The sequence below is a fragment of the Ambystoma mexicanum genome, chromosome 11, assembly GCF_040938575.1.
Source record: "Ambystoma mexicanum isolate Mex_15411 chromosome 11, UKY_AmexF1_1, whole genome shotgun sequence".
NCBI classification, from domain to species: domain Eukaryota; kingdom Metazoa; phylum Chordata; class Amphibia; order Caudata; family Ambystomatidae; genus Ambystoma; species Ambystoma mexicanum.
This window is the reverse complement of record NC_090934.1, coordinates 407,037,685-407,050,564: the sequence shown is the minus strand read 5'-3', so window position 1 is coordinate 407,050,564 and position 12,880 is coordinate 407,037,685. Positions and strand designations below refer to the sequence as shown.

At 49.2% G+C, this 12,880-nt stretch overlaps 1 protein-coding gene across 3 annotated transcripts in view; it reads right to left on the bottom strand.

Moving 5' to 3' along the window:
* The window catches only part of CKAP5 (cytoskeleton associated protein 5), a 1,593,334-nt gene that overhangs the window by 716,860 nt on the left and 863,594 nt on the right, over positions 1–12,880 (bottom strand). The window lies entirely within an intron of this gene.

The window sequence follows — 12,880 nt, the reverse complement described above, 5'->3', positions numbered from 1 at the left end:
GCCAGGGCCACTTTGGCCGGGTCCTGAAGTTCCACTGCCTGTTACGCTCACCTGATATCCACGGGGAAGTCACTCAGCCCTGGCTGGAAGATTAGCACTCTCAAACCCTCTCCCTTGATAATGGGTTGAACGTGGAGAGCGCATGTAATACAGGAGAACTGGATAGAAGGCTAACGTCTCTTGGATTGATTCCCACCTCCCTCAGCCTCAAATTCCTCCCTTAAGTCTAGTCTCTCGCCTCACCTTAATATTAGGTATGGTGTGCTCTCCGTCCTGAGTGTCTGTGCAGGGGCGGGTTGGAGGTGTGGTAGTTCTGCGACCTAGTTGCTTCACTGGTGCGTTGCCCAGTGTTCGGGTCCAGGCCTGCTGTGACTCCAATTTGCTTGATGAGGTAGGTACTACTGTTGTACAGTAGTTTTGTTATTAATGTCTCTAGTTTCTTTCCCTCAGATGAGTTGGAGTCTGTTGCCGTTGGTAAGTGAATGTGCGGTGCGCAGCGCCTTCTTGCATTTTCTTTTTGCCAAGCTGTGCCTGCGCCGCTTTCTTTGCAGATCGTTATGATGTTCCGGGCCGCTGTGATGTTCCGAGATCAAGGAGAGACTGCACCTGGTAAGTGGTTTTCGTTGTCCTTGCGTGGCCGTGAGCGAGTGCTCACTAAAAATGTCTCATCTTTTTCAGGTTGCTGCAGAGTTATGAAGATGGATATTGCGTTGTGATGAAGAATCCCCGGATCGCGTGAATTCAGGTGAGCAGCTGGTGGTAGTTTGAAGATGGAAGATTTAAGACCAAAGCCAGGCTGCTACTTACAGTTAAGCGCTGAATAATGGTGGTGTTCTTCCAGATACAGGATTCAGCACGTGGCAGGATGCAAGAAACACTGGAGATCAGAACTGGACACGGTGAGCGTTACGCTGCTAACTGCAGAATAACGCGAAGCATGTGCTGCTGTTTGAGTGTGGCTTATATAGCCCAAGTAAAGTAGTCCCAGGCCCACCAATACCCGAAACACTAGACCGCATAGCTTAGTTTTGTGGAACTGAGCTATGTGAGTGCCTCCATTTTAACTGATGTCACAATCCAAATGTTGTCCATAACAGTATGAGCCTGGCGCCAAAGGAGTCAGCACCGGCTCCAAGAGAGTCCCTGATGGTGTTTTGTGGCCCTTGAGGCCACCATGGAAGCCTGTAACCTGGCCCCAGCCAAAAGGCTGGTTTGGCCGTGATGACTATGGGCATGAATCATGACACTGCCCCAACCTGCTGTGCCAGGAAGCCCCTTGCTGGGTATTGCAAGATGGAAGGGACCCCGGGAGCACAACTGCAGCAGATCCGAAAACCAGGGTCTCGAAGGCCAGTGGGGGCCAAACAGGATGAGGCTGCAACCCACTGAGGCCCAGAACTTCCTGAGAGTCTGTTGGAGCAGATGGGTGGGTGGGAACGCATAACCCGTTCGGCATGCCAACAGATCTGGAAGGTGTCTCCCAGTGACCCCTGACCCGCCAACGAAGCAAAATGGAGGCACAGGGCATTCCGAGGGGGATGCAAACAAATCCAGGTGCGAATCCACAATGCTGAACAGTGGCAACAAGGAGTCGTTAGCAGATGCCGGTAAGGCAGTGTGGTTCCGGAACAGGTTCACCATCTGCACAATACTGTTGGCTCTCTTCTTGGGAGGGGAGGGGGGGCAGGGGGGGCAGGGTTGAAAGGCCGTCCTCACCCAGGAGTCTAGGACTGCCCAGATGACGTGGAGGCTCTGCACTGGAATCAGATGGGACTTCATGTTCAGGGAGTAGCCTAGCGTCGAGTAGAGAGTAGGTGCCCTCTAGGCGGGACAAAACCTGCTCCCCCGAATCAGACAGTCTTCCAGGTAAGTGAATACCTGGACAGCGCATCTCCTGAGATGAGCCTCAACTGCTGCCATGAGCTTGGTGTAGACCACTGGATCGGATGTCAACTCAAAGGCAAGCCCTTTGAACTGATAGTGCTGTCCACTATGAGGAACCTCAGGAACTTCCTGTGCTTGCCATGTATCGGCACATGGACATTAGCGTGCTGCAGATCTACTGACACAAGCCAGTCCTGCAATTCTCTCTCAACGTCACCATCTTGAGTTAGTCTTTCCTCAGGAATTTGTTCAAGGCCCAGAGGTTTAAAGTGGGATGGAGACCTCCTCCTTTCTTGGGTACCAGGAAGTACTGGGAATCCTATCCAGATCTTCTCTAGTCTGGGAGGTACCTCTTCCACGGCACCCTTCAATAGGGCTTGCAGTTCTTCTTGGAACTCCTGCCCCAGTTGGCTTGGGGTAGGTGGGGTCTGTCCGGTGGCATCCTTAAGTGCAGACAACAGCCGCACTGTACGGGCTATAGGGCAGACAGTCTGAGGTAATCTCCTGCCATTGGGGCCAGTGTTCCAACATAGCCCGTGTTAGCGAGAATTCTCATTTATGGCTAATTTTCCTCACCTAGTGAGTCTCTCAGCAGCTTTGCTGGATTTCTGGAGTTTATTTTTTCCCACCTGGTAAGAGTGTGAGCCTTTTTCCCACTCTAACATTTGTTTTGCCTGGTGGATTTCTACTGTTTGTGTGATCTTGTGCTCTGGAGCTACACCACTCCATGAGCCCCACTTTTTGTGTGCGTTACACAGCACCTTCAGGGCAGTGACACTGGGTTGTCTTTGAGACTTCCCACTGACTGAATTTTTCTGGGGATGACTGTCCCCCAGAAACAGGTAAAGTTGCCATTAACTTTATATAGTCACTTTAAACTACAGACCCAGTACACCCCATCTTACATGGAGTATTGGAAAGGGTTAGTTACTACCCCTTTTTGTCTGTGCCTCTGAGCGTTATTTTGCTCTCTTAAAACTAGGACTTGGCTGGTGGCAGTGGTATCTACCCTAACTTTGCTACCGCGATTATACTACATAAACGTGGTACTGTTTTAGGCTACTGCATTAGCCTTGTACTTAAACCTGCTTGACCAAATACTTTTTATTTTGGCTCTGGTTGGGATTTAATCGCCATTTCTTTTTGTTAAAGTCCTTCTTGTGTTTTACTTTGCGCGGCAAACCAGGTTTGCCTCCGTTGTTTGCCGACCTTTGGCGGGCTTCTGACCAGAAGCCCTCCTTTGGCGTCTGGGTGTCTAGGTGGGCTGAATGTGAGGGAGGGGTTTAGTCACCCCCTGCACAGGGTCTCCTTGGAGACCCAAGTCGCATTTTGTGTCGATTGGCTGAGGTGGTTTTCTAGGCCGGACAACTCCCCTGCTGAGTGATTGACAGCCAGGCTGTGTGAATGGGGGATTTTGGCATAAAAGGCAGGACTCTTGGGCTGGAGGTCAGAGTCGCCACTGGAACGGCAAAGAACCGAAGAGAAGCGGAGAAGACGGCTGCTGCAACTCCGGAGTCCCAGTGAAGCTCTACTGCAGTCCTGAGCTATCTACCCTTCAACGACAAAATATCCAGTCAGGAGTCTTCTTCCCTTGAGCCTGGTGGGATCAACCAGCTCACCTTCCACAGCCAGAGGATCATCTTCTTGGTCGAAATCGCTGCACACAGCTGTAGAGGTCCGGATAGCCGTCTGAAGAGCCTCTCCTGTTTTAAAGCAGCGCACCTTTTATTCACAGTTGCTTCGCTGCTGCTGTCCTAATCCCTGGGTATTCTAGATCGCTCCAGACATCGTCCTTGTCCCCACGACTGAAGCTCCAGGAACCATGATTATGCAGGAACTACCAGGAAAAACTGCCGGAGCACCAGGTTTTCTCCAAACGAATAAGGTACTGTGTCCAGCTTTGAGGAATTGGGGTGAACCCTTTCTCCTCACCCAAGGCTTGCCCTGGTCTTCCTTCCCTCTTATAACTTTAGCTGCCCTTGTCACAATATCCAAGTACTCCTGGCAATCTCGAATCGTGAACTGTTTGAACCTTGTGATCCTCGACAACAGGACCCTGTCCCATTTGACACTGGCGCAGGCCTATTGACTTTTATCTACGTTTTAGGAAGTGTCCTCTGGTTCTATCTGCCTTGACAAAAGTATTGCCTATCACTTATCCCCTATTCTCTTGTGTTAATTCATGTGCTAAGTGTGTTTGACTATGTTAACATTTCTTCTCGCGGGTACGCCTTTCTTTCTTAAGACCGAACTGTCATTACTTTCAAAAAGTGATCGCGTAATAACCCACGGTAACGTCTGTTTCACAACACGGTCTGTCAAATCAAAAGGTACTTACCTTGAATTGTTCTGCACAAGGGGAATTGGTTGCGTTTGGTATATTTGAAGTGTGGTTTTAATAGAAGTGAAGTGTTTTGTGAACAGATGGTCTAAAAATAAATGTACTTTTACTTTTTATCCAGAAACCTTGAGTCAGTGTTTGCTTGAGTCACAGTAATTGTAGTCCTTTGTGCAATCTCTACTACTGCTCATTTGCTCGAGAGAAGTCTGGCTGCTCAGCCACTGCTACCACTTTTTCTGTGTAATACGGTCTTGTACCATAGGTAAAATTGTACTACCACTTGTAGTCTTAATTGTGTGTAGTGGTCCCTAAGGGCACTGCACAGGATTCTGCCTAACAGTCCACAAACCGCTAAGTCAAGGGAGGGGAAAATCAAAGCGTTTTAGAGGGCGGAGTGACTACTGCCGCTGCCTGCTGGCCTGTGGAAGCCCCCCTACACCTTCTGGAGAGCGAGAAACACTGTCCCTGCCTGGCCTGCAGGAGCTGCACCTTCCTGCCGTAAGGCACAACGCTTGCTGCCACTGCCCCTAGAGGCGCAGCTGAAAGCAGGCTTGGCTGGCAGCAGAGTTAGGCACAGCAATTTTGTGGCGATCCTCGAGTCCTTACATTTCTCTAGGGAGACTGCCTTCTGGGCGAAAAGGAATTTGCCCTCCAAGGGCATATCCAGCAGTCTGTTTTGGACATTTGGCGAAAAGCCTGAAGATCGTAGGTAGGCCCGTCTCCTCAATGCTAAAGCCAATCCCATTGAAAGGCCCATGCAGTCTGCCACGTCCAAGCCCATTTGCAGCGACTGCCTGACCACGTCCATCCCATCTTCCACCAGCTGTACAAATTAGTCTCACAGCTCTCCCCCTCAGGGATGCATTGCTCTACTGCCTTTCAGAGGGCCCAAGAATATTTGGCAAACCCAATGGCTACATTAGTGGCTTTCAAATCCATGCTTCAGATGTAAACCCTTTCTTTGCCAGTGCATCAATCCTCTTACCTTGCCTGTCAGGAGGCAGATTCGAGGTACAGGAGGCCACCCTGGTGGCCACTGTGGCTGCCTGCACAACAAGACCATCCGGAGAAGGGTAAGACAATGACGGGTCTCCTTTTGCCGGCCTGTACTTCCCAGTCATAGTGGAGTTGACTGGAGGAATGGAGCAGGGGCTCTGCCACAAGGAGGCTACTGGATTGGTGATCCTCTTAGTAACTGGGGTTTTGTCCAGGATGTTGGTCAATTCATATTGTTGGCCTGGCACTGCCACAGCATTCAGCCCTAAAGTGTCGACCACCCTAGCCATTAGTGACCAAAATTTAGCGTGGGTGTGAGGCTGGTTCTGCTGCAATTCCACATCAGAGGATGTGCCCAGCCTGCTGGTGTTGTGGAGCCCTTATTTCAACAGCAAAAGATCTGTTTGGTCGCCGCAATAGTGAACGCCCCACTTCTCTGAATACAAACGATCGATGTCCCCTTTGGCATCTCCACTATCTGCACCGAAGATCAATGCCATGGAGCCAAAGAAATCAGTCCGGCAGAGTGGAACAAAACATCAATCAGCGATTGTCGAAGCAAAGGGAATATCCCTTGACGTCGACATAGTGACTGCCGGCGTCGAACAGGGCTTGGGCACCAAGGAGGCATGGGGACGCCGGAACCCTGTGGCTTGCAGTAATGCCCCGGCATCGAAGGTTTAGGCGCCTTTCTCTGCAACAAGCCCAAAGGCTTTAGTGATGCAGATGGCGGCACAGCTTATGTAGGGTTGGGTGAACCAAGCACTGCTGCCGTCTTTGAGGACTGCTGCTTGTGGGGCATAGCCGCACCTGAATGTTTCTCCGACATCGCAAAAATTTGACTTTTAAACTCATCCCACTCCTGAGTGGTCGGCCCATCCAAAGCCTTATCTCTTTCTGACTGTCGGAATCTCGGTGGCGATGCCGCCTTTTCTTCTCATCAGACAATGACTAAGAAGAGTGGCTCCTCGAGGGAGACCGCTTCTACATCTAATGTCGATGTGTCCCTTCAGTCTAGGCCTCAGAGGACCAGAGGGTCGACCACGCAGATGATTTTGGCGGTGGGCGGCCCAATACAAGTTTGGCTGTCCGCTCATGCACCGACTTCGGGTTCATCTTCACGCACGACGCACACCCCTCAGTGTTGTGACATATGCTGGGGCACCACACGCATATGTTGTGTGAGTCGGTCACGGACATCTTAGAGTGGCAGTTGGTACATTGTTTGAAACCCGAAATCCATGGGGCGGATATCTCGCATTCGAGTAAAAACAAACGAAAACGCATCAAGAAAGACTAAGAATCGATAAATCAGGCTCCTCGGAGCAGCGCTTCAAGCACTCGGAAAAAATGAACTGAGGTACAGGGGCGTAGTGACGTGAAAATATATATATCCCGAAGTCATGTCTGGAGCCAACTAAAGAGTACTGAGCAAGAAGGAAAGACTGCCAAGTCGAGGCCCACAACGTCCCACGTCGAAGTATCTTCTGAGCAGCAAAGCTGGATGATATCTATCAGACAAGGGAACTGAAATATATTTATTATTTTTCAAAATGTTTAGATAATCTGACCAATATACATAGGAATACTTTTAGATACTTTTCAAAGGCCACTGCTTAGTTTGTAGCTGCTTGCGGTTACAATTGTTACAGAGTTTCACACCAATGAAAGTTCAACTGTATTATTGGTATTACTGGGCACAGACAAAAAATTTTATATGACACCACCACACACCTGAGGCACTGAATCTTATCAATACGGTTACAATGCACAAGCACTCTCGCACAAACTATCACATGCAAAAGTACACAGACGGCAGTTCCTCCTGGTTCTGAACCTATCCTCTCATCCTCTCCCAACTAACCTCCCCAACCCCTCTCTTACAGAGACGTGCAAGCACCTGGAGACTGCCCCTGGGTGGTAGTGGTGCACAGTATAAAACAACAAAACATTTAGTTAGAAAAACTATAGAAAAATCAAGTCGTTTTGGAAGGAAAACAGTTGGTTAGTGAAACAGTAGCAAAGTTTAAGATTCTAGGAGGTAGGGTTTTGTGCAAGTTAACACTTTTAAAGTCCTATTCCTAACTATGTAAACGCCATTTTGTAGAGGACTCAAAGTATAACGAAGCAGCAGAACAGCAAAGGTTTATGTGGATACTTTGTCTCTAGATAAGGATGCTAGAAGAATTGACAAAGTTCGACACCCTGTTAAAGGACTTGCAAAAAGGGACAAGCTGACAGCTTGGATCTGAGGTAAGAGTGAACACCCTGGACACCTTTGTGCACTCCAACACTCTGGTGCGACTTCCTGGTTTAAGGTAAGCAATACCTTTTCACCCCTCAGTACCTTGGGCTAGAAGACATGTTTATGGCCGGATTCTCCTCTTGACAGCAGTGATTGACCCCGGCCTGCGGATTTCTTGGTCTGGTGCTAAAAGGCAGGACTCGGATTGTGATATTGCTGCAGCAGTCTCGAGAGAGGACCTCTGGCACAGGTTTCTTTAGCTTTTCTAGTCAGTCTGTGGTTTTGGCGCCTTTTCTGCAGCACCAACATAGGCCACAATTCGCCCTGTCAATCTTCTTCGATTCATGGAGTCCTGCACTCTGGTGAGGGGAACTTCGATGAGTCGGATTGCGTCTCTGGAGGTTCACATGGTCCTCAGCAAAGACTTGGACGGATTTGGCCTTTACAAAGAAGATGCACTGCACTTGGGTCAGAGTTCTCCTGGGATTCAAAGTCTGCAGCTCTGGAAAGGCACAGCACCTCTGGAGATGCTCAGATTGTAATTTGTCTGAGAGCTGGTTGGTCCCACCAGCCAAAGGAAATGAGTCATCCTCTCCAGAGCTCCTAGGTCGCATGGAAGACTGGTCAGGACAGCAATGGTCGCCACAGTGTTGCAAAGGGACTGCATGTCATGATGCATACCCCCGGGCATCCAGACCACGTCCATCAGCACCGGGAGCAGGCATCATGTCGCCTTGAGAAAACCCAGCAACCCCTGCTAGGGGCTGTCTGGGTTCAGTCCTGGCGCCTACAGCGCCAGGCTCATATGGGACATCAGTCCTGGCGCCATAGGCGCCAGGCTCATAGGTGCACACTTACCTGATGCAGACCATGCTGCAAGAAGATCCAAGCCCATGTGAGGCCTGGAAGGGACTTCTTTACCTTAGAGACTATTTTGTTACTCTGGTGTGGTCGGGGAGGAATACCTACCTGGAACTACTTTGGAGGCTATTTAAACCACGCCCGAAGAGCAGCACACGCTTCGCATTTTTCTGCATCCAGCAGCGTAACGCTCACCGTAACAGCAGCATCATCCAGCCTTCTGCCACGCCCGCCTCGAACCTGGAGCACCTAGAAAGAAGGAAAGAAGCAAAGGTTAGAACAAGATTATTACCAGATTTCTTACCGGATTCCGGATTCATTGCATCTTCAAACCAGAGGAAAGACTTTTTTTAACCGCGTCGCATCGTCAGCAGCAGCGCCACGCCATACTCACCGTTCCACACAGCATCTCTTTGATCCGGCGCTGTCTCCATCTTTACATCGCCGAATCCCGGCACCTAAGGGGGACAAGAAACAACAAGGTGAGCAGAGAGAACAGACAGACAATCTCTTTAGCCGCCAAATGCTTCCCTGTTTTACCGCCGGAGGTATAATTCATCAGCACACCACATCATCTTATGCCGCACCTGTAAGAAAAGGAGAAAGCAGCAAGTTTAACCCTTGGCATTATTTACCGGACATTGTTGGGTAACACAGACTTTTACCGGAGCTCTGTCAGCTGACAATCTTCTTATTGGGTCAAAGCTGCAAGATAAAAGAGGAATTGGACAGGAGTGAATTCCAGACATTCTGAACTCTTACGAACTATATACTTAGGGCTCTTCGCCAGGACCTTTTGGAGTCAGGATTTGTCTACAACGCTTCCAATATCTTCAGGCCAGTGAAGTAACTGGTCATCAACGCGCCCCTGCGTGCTTCGCAGGATGAAGGGCTAATCCTTCAAGAATATAAGGTGAGATTGCTGAGAGGGCACTTCAGAGGTGATTAGTGGGGAGGGCAGTGGGGGTGCTATCACTTGAATCCACAAGTTGCTAAATCCATCTCTCCACTTGAAGAATATTTCTACAGGCCAAGCAGACAAGATTAGGAGGGCAGATCCAGTCGGTCATCGCTGCACTACGCATCACCTGGGTGGAGGCCGCAGCAGTCCGGGTCCGCCAGACGCCCCTGTGGGAGCCAGGTGAGCGTAACACTGCAGGCTTCTCTGGTCGTCATCTTCTACAGTTAATTCAGTTTTCAGTGGTCGACTTGCCTTTCACCTAGGAACCTCACCTTTATTCAGTTTGAGCACACACTCCTCTGCAATCTCAGCAGTTTACAGAAAGGTGCAGGTGGCTACCCAATCAGGACAGCCAGACCCCTCCCCCCCTCCACCCCATTGGGCACTGGTTCCATTCAGGCAGTCAGGCAAACAAAGAAAGGAAGTGAAAAACCTCTACCCCACTTTCTGCCTGCCCAGACACACTGGAGGCTAGGCTTTGATGGTATTGCTCTGACAGGGTATCTTGGCGCAGCTGCCTCGAGGGCAAGTGGCGGATTCTGCTTCGCAGTGGTCGTGGTTGAGCACAAAAGCGGAAGGCCTGACATGGATACCTTGATGCCAAAACCTGCAGGTGCAACAGTTGCCTTAAGAGCCTGAAGCATTGATGCCACACACGCTGAGGCTTTTTGAAACAGCTGAAGCGTTTGCTCCATGAAGGCCTCCTCACACCAACCTCGGGGGACCCCGGAGCCGGGTCAGACTTACCCCACTCCTCGGATTCAAGAGTACTGATGGCGTCTTTATATGGTTATATGGAAGGATGAGGATGTCAAATGGTGTGAACTGCTTTGGGCATGTGAACCCTTCGTCAGCTTTTGATGCCAGTCTCCTTTTCGGTTGTGGGGCCTTCGGTGTCTTGGTCAGACGACCAGACGGTCAAACGCACCAAGGACTTTGACAGAATATGGCCTATTGCCAACCAGCTCCCTAAAAATATTCAGGTCATCTGCTGACGGGAACCATACTGATTAACATTGTGATCCCTACACAGATAACACACAGAAACCATACAGGTCGGTGATGGATATCTTCAAACCCAAAAGATTTAGGGCCCGAAATATCCAACAAAAAAAATGTTTCTCTCACGAAGAGAATGTGCCGAAACACAGCGGGCACAGTGACCGAACAAACGGCCCTCAAGTCCCCAGACTAGGCATGGCACAGTCAAGATGCGACAGTCGACGTTGAGTCGTCCCACGCCCCCTGTCGAAAAAGTTACTGAGCAGTCGACGCTGGAAGGATATCAGATGAGGAATCTGGGAGAGAATGCAATCCATTGAAACCAGTGGTTGAAGACTATTGGACAACCACTGGCTGTTTGAAGGTGGCAGATTACCACGGTGCCCTAGAACTTGCTTTCAGACCCAAATCTGATGAAAGGATGACTCTCCTGCAGCCATTCTTCAGATCCTTGTTGGACCAGAGACTCCCATGAAAGATAGATGCTGTTGACGACCCCAGGTCGACCCCCTACAGCTGAACAGCATCAACAGGGTTTGGCCCAGTGAAGCCCTGCTCCTCTGCCTGATCTCAGAAGACCCTCATTGGTGCTCCAACCCTTAAACTGGTGGTTCCAACTAATCTCAACACCTGTTCGAGGACCTCACCCGCTGAGTCTTCTCAGGTGCTACCCAGTGGACTGACCAGCTTCACCTGGGAACCTCTCTATAGCAGTCACTATTCAGAGTTGAGCCTAGGAACTTGGTGGGTCCTCAGAGTGTGCCATAAGAAGCTTGATCCCGATATTTCAGCTTCCCATCTACAAGGGAGGCTGCGCTGGAGCTGCTTTTGTGTTAGTCGCTGAAGGATTGCCTGTTGCCATCGAATCAGACATTTGCTGAAACCGCCCTGCATCCATCCTGTGAGGTGTCCTAAGGGGACCTGTCATGCTGAATACATTTTCAATCGTTTAGGACCTCCACCTTGAAATTGTCCCAACACTGGAAGAAGCTACAGCACCCGCGACACCTTGGCCTCCCCTACCTGAGAAGGACAGCAGACTGGGTCCCCAGTGAATTCCAGATGACAGTATCTCACTTGGAAGAATCAGAGTTAGGCGGCTAAGTAAACAGATGTTCCTGACCCAGCCTCCATGGGGCAACACTGGGCGTAAAGTCCTTGTTGCAAACTCCCTCCGGCCTGGCCACTGGTTGTCGTACAGGAGCAACGATTTGTTCCCTAGGTCTTTAAGTGTTTAGGGTATAGTGGGGTACTTGCCTGAATTTGGGAAAATACTTAAGTTTTAAAAACCTTACAAAACACCACCACCAGTCCACTGCATCATTTTAACTTGCTCACCTGAAGTTATAAAGTTGTGACTTTTAGTGACTAGGCCGCATATCCACTTAGGGTAACTAATTTTATGCAATTGTATTCTCCCAATGGTGAATGTGTGTATTGTTTTGATGGACAATACTTATCAGTGATTTTTATATGCTCTAAATGCCTAATGGTCAAAGTTAAGAATAGTGTATGATAAAGTAATTTATGTGCTGCTCTCTGTGGACTCACTGTAGCCCTAGAACACTCACACTTTTCCCGAGACTAAGCCTGGACTGCTTACCCATCTACCTTGATTGGGTTTTGGCCAAGCGATCTGCGACTACCCAGTCTACTATAAAAAGTGTGGCATCCCAAAATCCTTCCCCTAGAGGCAGATTTAGGAAATCCAATGTATAGGCAAAGGGACAAGATAGCCCAAGGACAGCATGGAAAAAGCCATTTGGATATATGGTGCACAAAAAGGCATACAGTAAAATGCAAAAGTGCAAACAGGTAAAAAAGAAACCATAGAAAACTATCCGCTACCTCCAGCCAGTCTGGTATACATCACAAAAGCAACACATGTTTACAAAAGAAAAAGAGGAGCTGAGCAACAAAAGTAAATTACAAAAAGGTTTGAAGGGCCTCCAAAAGTCATGACAGGATTCAAATCCTAGGAAAATGCTGTGGGGCCCACTGATGTTAATCGAGGTAAAGCTGTAAAAAGACAATATTTCTGGACTGTTGCCATGGCTGCTCTGGCCATTTAACCACTTTAAGTGTAAAGAACTCCTAGGAAACATGAACCAAAACCAATTAATACATAGTCGGGGAGACAAACATTGCTTACGAAACATCTATTAGTACCCGGCTGTGACATTCCACGGGATAAAGTTAACATGGATTGGCTAATTTCCGAGCCATACAACGGTGTAATCCTGTGGACGCACTTACGTGCATTGCGCGCCGGGTATACTTTTATTTCCTGCAGACCATGGAAAGGGAGAAGGGAAGACACGTAGTCCCTTCTCCCTTTTCCAAGGTGGCCAGTTTCCTCCCATTCACTAGTACAGAGCAAGTTGGCCCAAAACGGCACTCTGTTGCTCCCTACTAATGAAGCAGCATGCGCGTTCTAGTATTCCTAGAACTAATATGTACCTCAGCGACAACTTTGCAAACGGGAAAAGAAATGCACCTTGAAAATGTTTAGTCAACGCATTAGTATTCCGGGGCTGCAAACATGGGAAAACTAGCATCCCGAGATTGCAGACCCCGGAATACAAATGGA